Below are 12,092 nucleotides of genomic sequence, written 5' to 3'. Positions count from 1 at the left end.
GTACACTTATCATAAATGTAGATGTTCACTGTTGCAGTCATTACATTTGGGTTACCTGCCTGCAGTAGCCCTCAGTCGGCCTGATTAACAAAGTCTTGGGTCCTACGTCGACTGCTGTCTCTTCTTCTATGATATCAGGATGTCAGGCATATAAAATATGCAACCAACATCATTACATCAGTTTTTCTTGCTCCAGATGTCAGGTGCCCCCCCAAATAGGAAAAAAATAAAATGTATAAATATACAAGGTTATACCTCCAACAAAAAAGCAAATACACCAAAAAGCTTTTAAGCATTGAAAAAGAGAGAAGAGGTATAGCCAAAAGTAGTCAGGGGGCTGGAGGGAGGGTAACCAGGACTGCAACAGTGAATACACTCGAACATCTACATTTATGGTAAGTGTACACAACTGTACTATGCTCTTCGTGTTTCACTGTTGCAGTCATTACATTTGGGTAGATTCCCAAAGCTAAGGTTGGGAGGAGGAATTTAGATAGCATTAGGACCAGCTATGAAGCCCTGCAAAATTGCAGTGGCAAAGCCAGCTCTGAATTTAGAGAAAATTGGCAAATGGTAATAGGGTCATAGGTTCATAGGTTTATACTAGGCTATCTGCCCCAAGGCATTTATAAGGCTAGCCCGAATTTTTTGTGGCTTACACCACCCCTTATATGAAAAAAATACTGTACCCATTAGTTTGTTGTGCCTCTGTCCAGCAGTGACACAGAGATGATTCCCGGGGTAAACCTACGATCTCCCATCCACAGGTCAAGATTTCTCTTGAACAGAGCCAGCGAGGTGCTCTGCCTCACATGGACCGGGACTCTATTCCACAGCATAGGGAGTCTCTGAGTGATAAATCTATCCCTCCAGCACGTCCTATTTATATCCGTGCTAAGGTTTAAGTCACTTGCTCTAGTGGTTTTGGTGGATTTGGATTTTTTGAGGTGGAGCATGTCCATTAATTCTGGGTTGGACATGGCCTTGTATGTCAGGCACATGTCACCTCTGAGCAGACGGTATGCGACTGAATAGAGCTGGAGTTTCTTCAATCTGGCAGCATATGACAGATTTTGGAGTCCTTTATCCTTTTGGTGAGAAACTTTTGGGGTCTCTCCAATTGCTGCAGATGTCGGGCGAGATACATCCCGAATGGGGCATTGTACTCGATCATTGGTCTGATAAGTGAAGAGTACAGGGGAACAATGACCTCACTAGATCTGGATGTGAATCCCTTCATGATCAGGTGGGCAATGTAGAAGGTCTTTCTAACCACTTTAGCAACGTGAGTGTCAAAAGAAAGGCCACTGTCAACCTGGGTCCCCAGGTCCCTGATAACCTCTTCTGTGCTTAGTGGATTGCCACCTATATGGTAGCTTGGGGTTACCTTGTTTTTCCCAAAGGGTATGACTATACATTTTTGGCGTTTAACTTCAGGCCATGGCTCTGGCACCAGCTATCTGTTTCCGTGAGTCCCTTCTGAAGGATATCCGTGTCCGATGCACTTTCCACTATGGCGCCCAGTTTGCAGTCGTCTGCAAACTTTGTCAGCCAAAGTCCTCCCATGTTGGCCTGTACGTCTGAGAAGTAGATGCCGAACAATAGGGGGCCAAGGACCGAGCCCTGTGGGACACCACTTGTGACTGGCTTGGAGTCTGACATAGCGCCAGCAACTCTAACCATGTGGGTTCTGTCCTTAAGCCAGTTTGCAACCCATCTTGTGACATATGGGTTTACATTTAAGCTGGTAAGTTTTTCTACAATACCGAGTGGGGTATTGTGTCGAAAGCTTCTTGCAAGGTCAAGGTAGGCTGTATGGACTGCCTTTCCCTCATCAATGGCCTTGGTGACTGTTTCGAAGAAGTCGACCAAGTTCAAAAGGCATGATATTCCCTTGACGAAGCCAAACTGGGTCGGGTCCAATGTCTGCAAGTCCCCTATATCTTTGTTTATGAGCTCCATTATGATCCTCTCCATAGCTTTGCAGACTAGACTTGTTAAGCTTATGGGGCGGTAATTACCAGGGTCCGTAGAGGCACCGCCTTTGTGGAGTGGGACCACAGTTGCCGTACGCCACTCCTTGGGCATGTATCCTGTGGTAAGGCTGAGATTAAACAGCTGCCTTATGTGCGGGTTTAATTCCTCATTTAGCTCGTGTAGCACACAGCCGGGGACACAATCCGGTCCCATTGATGCTGTGTTTTTAGCTTTAGAAAGAGCAGCTTTCACCTGCGCATTTGAGATGTCTGGGAGGCTACACTCCGCTGGGATAGTTATCTCTCCTTTAGGGGGGGAGAGGGGGAAGTTTGCACTGAACCTGTCTGCCAGTATGTTGGCAATGTCTGTGGGTTCAGTGATTTTTGTATCATTTTGGACTAATTCTGAGCATATCTGGGAGTTTCCACCCAGGTTCCTAACATAGCTGAAAAGGCCTTATGATTGTCCTTTGAATCCATGGCAATTTTTCTCTCAAAATTGGCCTTAGTTGATTTTATGAGTGCTCGTATTTTTTTACTAATAATGATCAGGGGTGACTTCCCTTTTATGGATTTTGTTCTATCATGTAATAGCTTTCTCCTCTTATTGTAAAGTTTGTTAATGGCTGGGGTCCACCAGACTGGACGTTTGCCCTTTGTGGAAAGAGTCTTGGTTTTATTTGGGATTGCCTGATCCATGCAGTCCTGGAGGTGTTCATAGAAGACATTTGTAAGGGCTTCCGTAGCTTGGGTTGTGGTTTCCACTGTCTCAGGGGCCTTGAAGGATACCACATCAGTCTTGAGTAGTGTGAAGTTTGCTTTAGAGAAGTTCTTCACTGTGGTCTTTTTTGTTTGGGGTGGGGGCGGGATGTGGATTTCCAGTGAGATTAGTTTATGATCAGATCTCACCAATGAGGATATACTTCCGGTGTGGAGCATTTTGTCCCCATGTTTGTGATAATGAGATCTAGTATATTTTCTCCTCTCGTGGGAACAGTGACTAGCTGTTCCATGGCATTTGAATTTATGAACTCCAGGAACCGTTGGGCTAGAAAGTTAGGGCTTGAGTAATGTTCCCAGTCTATATTCGGGTAGTTGAAGTCACCCAATATGATGGTGTTTGGAGATACATTTATACCCTCCAGTGTCTTCAGGAAGGCTGTGTGGGGTTCCTGAGTTTGAGAGGGTGGCCTGAAGCATGCTACAATTTGTAGAGCAGTTTTGCCTATGGTTAGTTGCACCTGGATGGTTTCCGAAGCTTATGCGTTGCCACCAACCTGGAGGTGTGGGTATCCTTTATGAATATGGATACACCCCCTCCTTTTGTGGTGTGGTCCGGGTTTTGGGGCCAGAACGCATGATATGAGGTAAAACCTAATAGTGCCGGGGTGCTCTCAGGAGCCTTGAACCAGGTTTCAGTTACAGCACAGACATCGATGTTCTCCATACTGAGAAGGGCCTCGAGTGCGTGCATTTTGAGATTTAGACTTCTGGCATTGAGCAGCATTACCCTCAGTTTCTTTCCATTTTTGTTTTCTAGGGTGGTAGGTTTAGAATTTGAGCCTTGCCTAAAAAAGGCACTATGGGGGTGGCATGAGCCTTAGCCAATATCCGGAATCCCAGGGGTGACAGGTGCAAGCCGTCCCTTGCGAAGCAGCATGGCTTGTCAAGCATGTCATCCCAGGCAGACAGACACTGGATCCCCTTTGAATGACACCAGACATTAAGCCAATTGTTAAAGCTGATCATCTTGTCTCTATATTGTGGCATCATTCTTGGTGAAGGAAGGATGCTGCTCAGGGTTAGGGTCATACCTGCCTGGGCTACATAATCAGAGAGCTCCTCTATGTCTCTTTTCATGTAGTCCAGGGAGGTACGTCTCAGGTCGTTCACACCAGCATGGACAATGACTGTGTCATATTTGTACTTGCCGTGGAGTGACCCGAGTGCTTGTGTTATGTGGCGGATTCTAGCGCCCGATAGGCAGCTTACTGTGACCCTCTCCTTGTTCAGCCTGGTGAGTGGGACGTCAGTGTGTCTGACTATGGAGTCACCTATGACAAGTATGTTTGGTGTTGTATTTGGCCTTAAGGGCTGTGACTGCTTTGCGCACTGCTTTTGTGGTTTATGTGTTGCTTGTGGGGTGTCTTGAGGTAGCAGTTGTTTGGGTGTCTGCTTTGGAGGCCTCTGCTGTTTAGGTAAATTTTTACTCAGAGCCTCCGAGTATGTCTTTGTGTGTTTATGTGTTTGATTCAGTGGTGTGGTAGCATTATGTGAGGCTGGTTTTGCTTGGTGAAAGTATGTACAGAACTCCAGGTAGTAGTTTCTAGGATGTCCCTGGTAGGTACGCCTCTGAGAAAGGCTGTAGAGGTAGATGCAGCCCTGGTTGAGTGGGGTCTGATCCCCTGTGGGATAGGTTTTCCATGGTGCTTATAGCAGAAATTAATGCAATGGCCTATCCATTTGGAGATGGTTTGCTTTGAAATAGCCTCCCCCTCTGTCCCTGCAGTAAATGCCACCAGCAGTTGTTCAGATTTCTTTTGAGGTTTAGTCCTGTCCAAGTAGAATCTAAGTTGTCTGTGCACATCTATGGAGTGCAGTATCCATCCCCCTTTGTTCTGAGGATTAGAAAAGAAGGCTGGCAAATGAATGGACTGATTAAAGGTCACGCTGGATACCACCTTTGGCATGAAAGAGGGGTTGATCCTGAGGAACACCCAGTCCACATGAAAGATGATGAAAGGCTCCACTGCCATAAGGGCCTGCAATTCAGATACCCTTCTTGCTGAAGTGAGGGCTAAAAGGAAAACAGTTTTCCAAGAAAGGAATTTTATACCTGCAGTAGCAGCTGGCTCGAAAGAAAGAAGGGTGAGTTTCTCCAATACAAAGTTAAGGTCCCAGGCTGGAGATGGAGCTCTCCTGGGTGGTCTTAAAATTTTTGGCCCCTCTGAAGAACTGCTTGAGCAGTGGATGAGAGAAGGGGGGGGTTCTGTGTTATAATGAGCTGAAATGGCTGAGGCATGAATTTTTTATTGAGGAAAAAGACATGCCCTTGTGAAACATCTCAGTTAAGTATTGTAAAATCTGAGGTACATTGGGCACTGCTGTGCTCATCCCTTGAGATGGATTCCAGGCACAGAACGTTTTCCATTTTTCAGCATAAGATTTTCTAGTACTAGGCCTCCTTGCCTCTAAAATGACATCCATCACTGGTTTACTGAGGGATGGTAAAGGAGAGCTTAGGTAATTAGCCAGGCTGCTAGGTTCAGTGTTTGAAGCTGAGGGTTCAGAATCTGGTTCTCCTGCTGACACAGCAGGGTAGGAGTCTAAGGCAGGTTCCATGAGGCCAACAGTGACACACTGCACAAGAGGGGGTACCAGTGTTGGCGTGGCTAGTCTGGTGTAATCAAAATCATCCTTGTCTTGTTTGATCTTTAGTAATACTTTGGAGAGCAGAGGCAGAGGAGGAAAGGCATAAACTGATAGGTTTTTCCAGCTGAAGGACAGAGCAAAGCTTGTCTGTAGGGAGTCCTTGCACAAAAATTTTCCAATTGATAGTTCTGGGGGGAGGCAAGCAGGTCTATATCTGGGCTCCCCCATTTGCTTGTCAACATGTTGAAAATCCTTGGTTCCATTTTCCAATCGTGTGGGTCTATGAGGTTTCTGCTTAGTCCGTCTGCCAGTGTATTCAATTTTCCTGGCAGGAATTGAGCTTGAGATGCACTTGTTAGCTCAAGGCTGTGTTCCACAATGCCATTACTTGTCTGCAGAGGGTGTAAGAATGTGTACCCCCTGCTTGTTTATGTACCACATAACAGTGGTGTTGTCCGTCTTTACCATTAATTGTCCTGGAAGAATGTGGTCCTTGAAGGCTGTCAGAGCATCCTGTACAGCTAACATTTCTTAATTACTGATGTGAAGGTGCATTTGAATTAGGTTCCATTTGCCCTGAATGCACTTCCCTGCCAGGTGCGCCCCCCCCCCAATGCATAATCTGATGCGTCTGTTAATAGAGTTTGGGCAGCAAGGGGTAGTGTGAATGGCAGTCCCTTGTTTTGGTGGCAGGCCTCTGCCCACCAAAGGAACTCTAGGCATAGGCAAGGAATGATAGGAGTCACTGCTTCTAGATCCTGAGAATGTTGACACCATAAGCTTTTTAGATAACACTGTAGTTTCCTCATATGCAGTCTTGCATATGGAATTAGAAGAATGCAGGAGGCCATGAACCCCAAGGCTTATAGTACTTGCCTTGCAGGCAGCAGGGTTTTTGTGGCCACTTGTTTGAAGTAGGTTGTCAAGTGAATTTGTTTCTCTGGCGTGAGGAAAGCCATCTGGGAAGTTGTACTCAAGCTTGCTCCCAGGAATATAATTTGCTGACAGGTTACCAGGTATGATTTATTTTCATTTATGGTGTACCCCAGACAAGTTAGCACCCTTTGTATAAAAGCCAGATGATTCAAAAGTATGTCCTGGTTTTCTGCCTGAATTAGACGATCATCCAGGTATGGGTATATTTGAATATTTCTTTGCCTGCAAAATGCAATGACTGGAGCTAGGCACTTTGTGAATACACTGGGCACAGTAGATAAGCCAAAGGGCAGTGCAGAGAACTGATAGTGCGTGTAGCCTGCTTTGAAGCATAGGTATCTTCTGCAAGATTCCCTGATTGGGATGTGCAGGTATGCTTCCTTTAAAACTAGTGTTGCCAACCAGGCATCTTTGCTTAGCATAGGAAGCAACTGGTGAAGAGTCAGCATCTTGAATTTTGGAATCATCAAAAAGGTGTTTAGAGTAGACAGGTGCAGGATAGGACACCATGAATTGTCTTTTCTGTGTACCAGGAAAAATCTTGAGTAGAAACCTTGTCCCTTTTCCTCTTCTGGTACCAACTGAACAGCCCGTATGCTTAAGAGAGAGAGTAGTTGCTTTTGGGCCACTGCCCACTGATTTGGAGGTACATCCAGCCAACTGCTTGGAGTTGGTAACGTGTGGAAATAAAATCTGTATCCTTGGGGCACTATATTTAAAACCCAATTGTCCTGGGTAATGAGTCCCCAGTTCTTTGCATGAAGTGCAATCTTTCCCCCCCAAGGGGGCAGTCAGTTGAGAAGTGCTTGAAAGTTTTAAAAAGAAGTCACTGAGGCAGTATACCATACGGGGAAATTTTATTACTCCCAGATTTGGAAGTGAAGGCCCCCCACTGCTTAGTCCTGTGCATCCCCTGGGACTGAAGCCTGGGTGCTCTGTTGGATCTGGGTTTGGACTGAGAAGGTCTGGAAGAGGCAGGAAAGGACCAATTCTAAGAAGGCCAATGCCTACTAAATCTTGGAGGTTGTACTTGTAAAATATCTTTAACAGTTTGCATAGATTTAGCTTTTTCCTCCATCTTTTTAAGAACTTCTTCTGCCTTGTTGCCAAACAGGCGGTCCTCATTTGAGGGAGCATCCAGTAATTTCGCTTTAACATGATTTGGCAAGGATTGCTCCTTAAGCCAAGCATGCCTTCAAAATACAGACCCAGTTACTGCAGCCCTGCAAGATGCCTCTAGTAAATCAAACCCACATTGCAATGTAGGTTTACCAACTTGTTCAGCAGAATGCACTAAATCCTGTAAATCCTTATTTTCAGCACAATCAGGAATCAATATCATTTTCTGTTTAAGCAATCCAATAATATACTGCTGATACTTTAACATATGTTGTTGTATCTTTCGGCTTTTCCCGGTTAGGGGTCGCCACAGCAGAACTCCGGTCCGCTAATGATTGGCAGTAGATTTTTATGTACCGACTTGCCAGGCCTAACGCACAACCTTCAACGAAGGTACGCCCATTCACACATGTCTCCACACAGAAGATGCTTTAGCTGAGAATCGAACAGGACAACGTCTTACTGTGAGGCGACAATGCTACCGCAGCATCACCACCGCAGCATTGATACTTTAACATATGAAACTAGCAATTCAAGGCCCTAATAGCCAAAGTTGCAGAAGTGTATACCTTCTTACCTCATCTATCCAGTGCCCTGGAGTCTCTATTAGAGGGGGTAGGATTTTTGGCAGTAGTAGCTTTAATGCCCTTGGGTCCCTGTGAAATGGTTTCATGATCCGCAGTAGGATTTTTGAAAAGGAACTTGTGAGAGTCATGAACCCAGTAATATCTTATCAGGTTTTCTGGAAGCAGGAGGTTAAGAGTCAGGGGGCAAGCTACATTCCGAAAAGGCATCATCAACAATGTCCAGTACAGGAGGTATAGCTAAAGGCCTGTGCTGGGGCAGGAATAAGAAATCCCTAAGCCTCTTTTTAGAATCAGAGAAATCTCGACTTTCCCAACGAAAATGCTCCCTGAGAGTATGCAAGGTTTCACCAAAAGAGAAATCCTCTGTGGGGGAAGCAGAGGGAATAGAGTCCTCAGCATCAGAATCCTCATAGGTAGATAAGGGTAAATCCTGGTCATCAGAGGAAACAGAAATTTCAGAATCCTGGTTAGAAGTATCATATACAAACTCAGTCTTAGTTCTCTTAGAGGGGGAAGGCTGGCTTCCCCTGACTAAAGTAATAAGGTCTTCAGACATTCTTATTATTTGCTTTTTAGTCGTAGAGGCCTGACCATGTGGTCTGGGCATCAGTTTTCTAGGCATGGTTCAAGTTTTAGGCCTTGAAGAAGAAGAAGATGGTGTTGGTTTAATATGCAAGTCAGTAGGCCTGAATACACCCTCAGAAGCCGGTGCCTACACAGCGGCTCCGGACCCATCCAGGGTAGAGACATTTGCAGGTTCCACAGTTGAAGCATCTCGTGGCATACCGAACTCCAAATGGGTCTCAGTAGAGGCCTGCAAATCTGAAGTAGCGGGTATTGGGGGCTGCGAAAGAACCTCACTGAGTACCGGCAAACTGGGCGGCCTGTCTCTGTCTTTATCTTTGTGTTTTTTCAAAATGTCAGTATTCGGATGGCTTACCGAAGACATATCAGAATAATTGAACTGAGCACCAAAATATTCAGAAGCACAAATGTACCGGCGATGGATAGTTTGTGGATTAAATAAGGCACAAAACTGACAGCAAGGTACATCGTGATCAGGGCCTAGGCAAGGAATACAGCACAAATTAAAATCTTTATGGGGTATTTGCTTTCCACAAGAAATGCAATTATTTACTTTTACTGAAATTGGTTTAGAGCAAGAAAACGTTTCCCCAACAGGGTACTCAGCTTTTAGTTGAAGACTTTGGTTCTGAAACTCGAAAATGAAAATTTCAGGAGTTGGCCGACCGGCACTTGTGAACTGCTTCTGCTTCGGGCACCGCACAGCAAGAAAGACTGATATAATGACATCGGCCGCATGTTTTATACCCCTGATTACCTGACGTCACGGAAGAAGAGACAGCAACCGACGTAGGACCCAAGACTTTGTTAATCAGGCTGACTGAGGGCTACTGCAAGCAGACAACTCAAATGTAATGACTGCAACAGTGAAACACGAAGAACATCGCCTTTTTATTAAGAAAGGCATATTGACATACAGTTTACAATTAGTACCTCGAGGCTGTTGGTCCACTATTACTTGGGATTTACACACTGGATTTTACCTTATCCAGTAGTACATGTTTCAGTATCATATTCTGTCAGCAATAAACAGAATAGTAACACCTAAGTACTCATCACAATTACAGACCTTCAAATGTGGGAGCTCCTAGTGATAACTTACTCTTTTTCGTTTGTTGCACAGCATCAAGTTAAGTGCCATAAAATTTGGGGAAAATTCTCTTTTAACCCCCTGTAGTGTGTGTGCGGGGGGGGGGGTCAGATCTGCAGCAGGTCAGACAATCTGTAAAGCAGTTTTTCTCTCTTCTGTACTATAGATTACCAGTAGTTAAGTGTTATATAGCAAAACATACTTGAAGAGACCAGGTGCTTCCCTGCACTTGCAACATGCTGCTCCACCCTGTTCTTCATGTACTACTGACAATGTACACATCATTACAGCGGGTTCTACAAACAGACGGACTTACTAATTAGCTCCACTCCCTCCAGGAACCCTGGACTATAATGGATTAGGTTAGCTTCCCATTCTTCTTCTTTGTATGCATCTGTGGTTAGACCTTAAAGAACTGAACGTTTCAAAGCAGATGCACAAAGGACCCAATCAGAAAAAAGAATGGCAAACAGAAATGTTTCACATCAGACGCATAGAGAACTGCACGCGCGCGCGCGCGCACACACACACGCACACACACACACACACACACACACACACACACAGCTAATTCAGAAAAGTGCCTAATGTCATTTATAAAGATCCCTTTACCAAGGCATCATGGGAGATATGCGCACTTCCCATCACCAAAAGAACGGAAATTTTTCAGCAACAATGGATCAAAGACATATCATTTCATAATGTATGTTCAGTAATGCATTTGAAAAGGCCAACAAGTTACGGCTCACAAGACATAGACAGTATTTCAGCCTCTCTATGACATTTCATGCACACCATAAGCAGAAAGACACATGTTCTGAAAAATTTAGCTTAAAATGAAGACTTCAAGAAGTCCAGTCATATTACCTCTAGGGGTATCAATTCATAACAATAATAATTTGTCTGTTAACCACATAAGTGAACTGCTCTTATGACCCTTTTCAGTTACAGCCTAGACCAAAAGCACAAATAGTTACACCACAGACAACAAGCAAAATAATGTACACTAAGAAGCAATGCAGAAAGAACAAAACAACTGAACACTATCTTATTTAACAGCAGCAGAACATTTCCTTCACCACTGTTTGTGACAGCTGCATAGCAGGGATGTCTTGCTAAAGAACAGATACTGAAGTGTTACTATCTCATACTGCAGTATAGGCATATGACATTAAAAAGTGTTAAGACTGAGCAATAAAACAATGTAAAACAGAAAAGAAATTAGCTAAAGAAACAAAAAAAATGCATGTTTTGCAGGGGTATAAGCCCCCAATCCCATGCCCAGACCACCGCATTACTAATGTATATACAGCTCTTAGATAGTACAGTTGTGTACACTTACCATAAATGTAGATGTTCGAGTGTCCTCACTGTTGCACTCATCACTGTAGGGTTCTCCCCTGCCGGCAGGCAGTCCTCGGTCGGCCAGAATCCCAAAGTCTGGGTCCGGCGTCGGCTGCTCAGCCATGCTCCCTGACGTCAGTGCGCCAGGAGTACAAAGCTGGCAGCCGACGCCATGTTCTCCAGTTTTTCTTGACCCCAGATGTCAGGTGTCCAAAAATGAGTATAACCCCATACCCTTTGCAAATACACCTCAGAAGAAGGGTGAAGTAGGGAACCACACAAAAGAAAAAGTAAGAAGGGACAGGAGGGAGGTAGCAGACTGCAACAGTGAAGACACTCGAACATCTACATTTATGGTAAGTGTACACAACTGTACTATGTTCATCGTGTTTCACTGTTGCAGTCATCACTGTAGGGTTGAATCCCAAAGCAGAAGAAAAGGGAGGTGGTCATAAAGTAGAGGGGGCGGCTAGAAGGCCCTGCAAGACTGCAGAAGCAAAGCCTGCCCTAGACTTAGAGTAGAGAGGTAGACTGTAGTGCTTAGAAAAAGTATGCACCGAACTCCAAGTTGCAGCTTCAAAATGTCTTTGGTAGGTACTCCCCTGAGGAAGGCAGCTGAAGTAGCAGCAGCCCTGGTAGAGTGAGTCCTAATACTTCCTGGGATTTGCTTTCCATGGTGAAAGTAACAAAATCTGATTCCATCAGCGATCCATTTAGAAATGGTCTGTTTTGAAATGGCTTTGCCTTGGGAACTTGAAGCATAAGAAATAAACAATTGCTCTGTTTTCCTGATGTTCTTGGTTCTATCCAGGTAAAAACAAAGTTGTCTGTGTACATCCAAGGAATGCAAGATCCTTTCCCCCCTATTTTGAGGATTGGAGAGAAAGGTTGGCAGGTGAATAGTTTGATTTAAAGCCACTTTGGAAACCACCTTAGGCATGAAAGTAGGATTAGTCCTTAAAGACACCCTGTCTTGGTGAAAAATAATATAAGGTTTCACAGCCATGAGTGCTTGCAACTCCGAAACTCTCCTGGCTGAGGTCAAAGCTAACAGGATGGCTGTCTTCCATGATAAAAACTTGA

General features: G+C 44.7%; 1 protein-coding gene across 2 annotated transcripts in view; it reads right to left on the bottom strand.

Annotated features, from left to right (window-relative positions):
• The window catches only part of EPHB4 (EPH receptor B4), a 194,966-nt gene that overhangs the window by 84,436 nt on the left and 98,438 nt on the right, over window positions 1-12,092 (bottom strand). The window lies entirely within an intron of this gene.

Source organism: Protopterus annectens, chromosome 7.part0 (assembly GCF_019279795.1).
Source record: "Protopterus annectens isolate FY-2018-M chromosome 7.part0, PAN1.0, whole genome shotgun sequence".
Classification (NCBI taxonomy): Eukaryota; Metazoa; Chordata; order Ceratodontiformes; family Protopteridae; genus Protopterus; species Protopterus annectens.
This window is presented reverse-complemented; position numbering and strand designations above follow the sequence as displayed.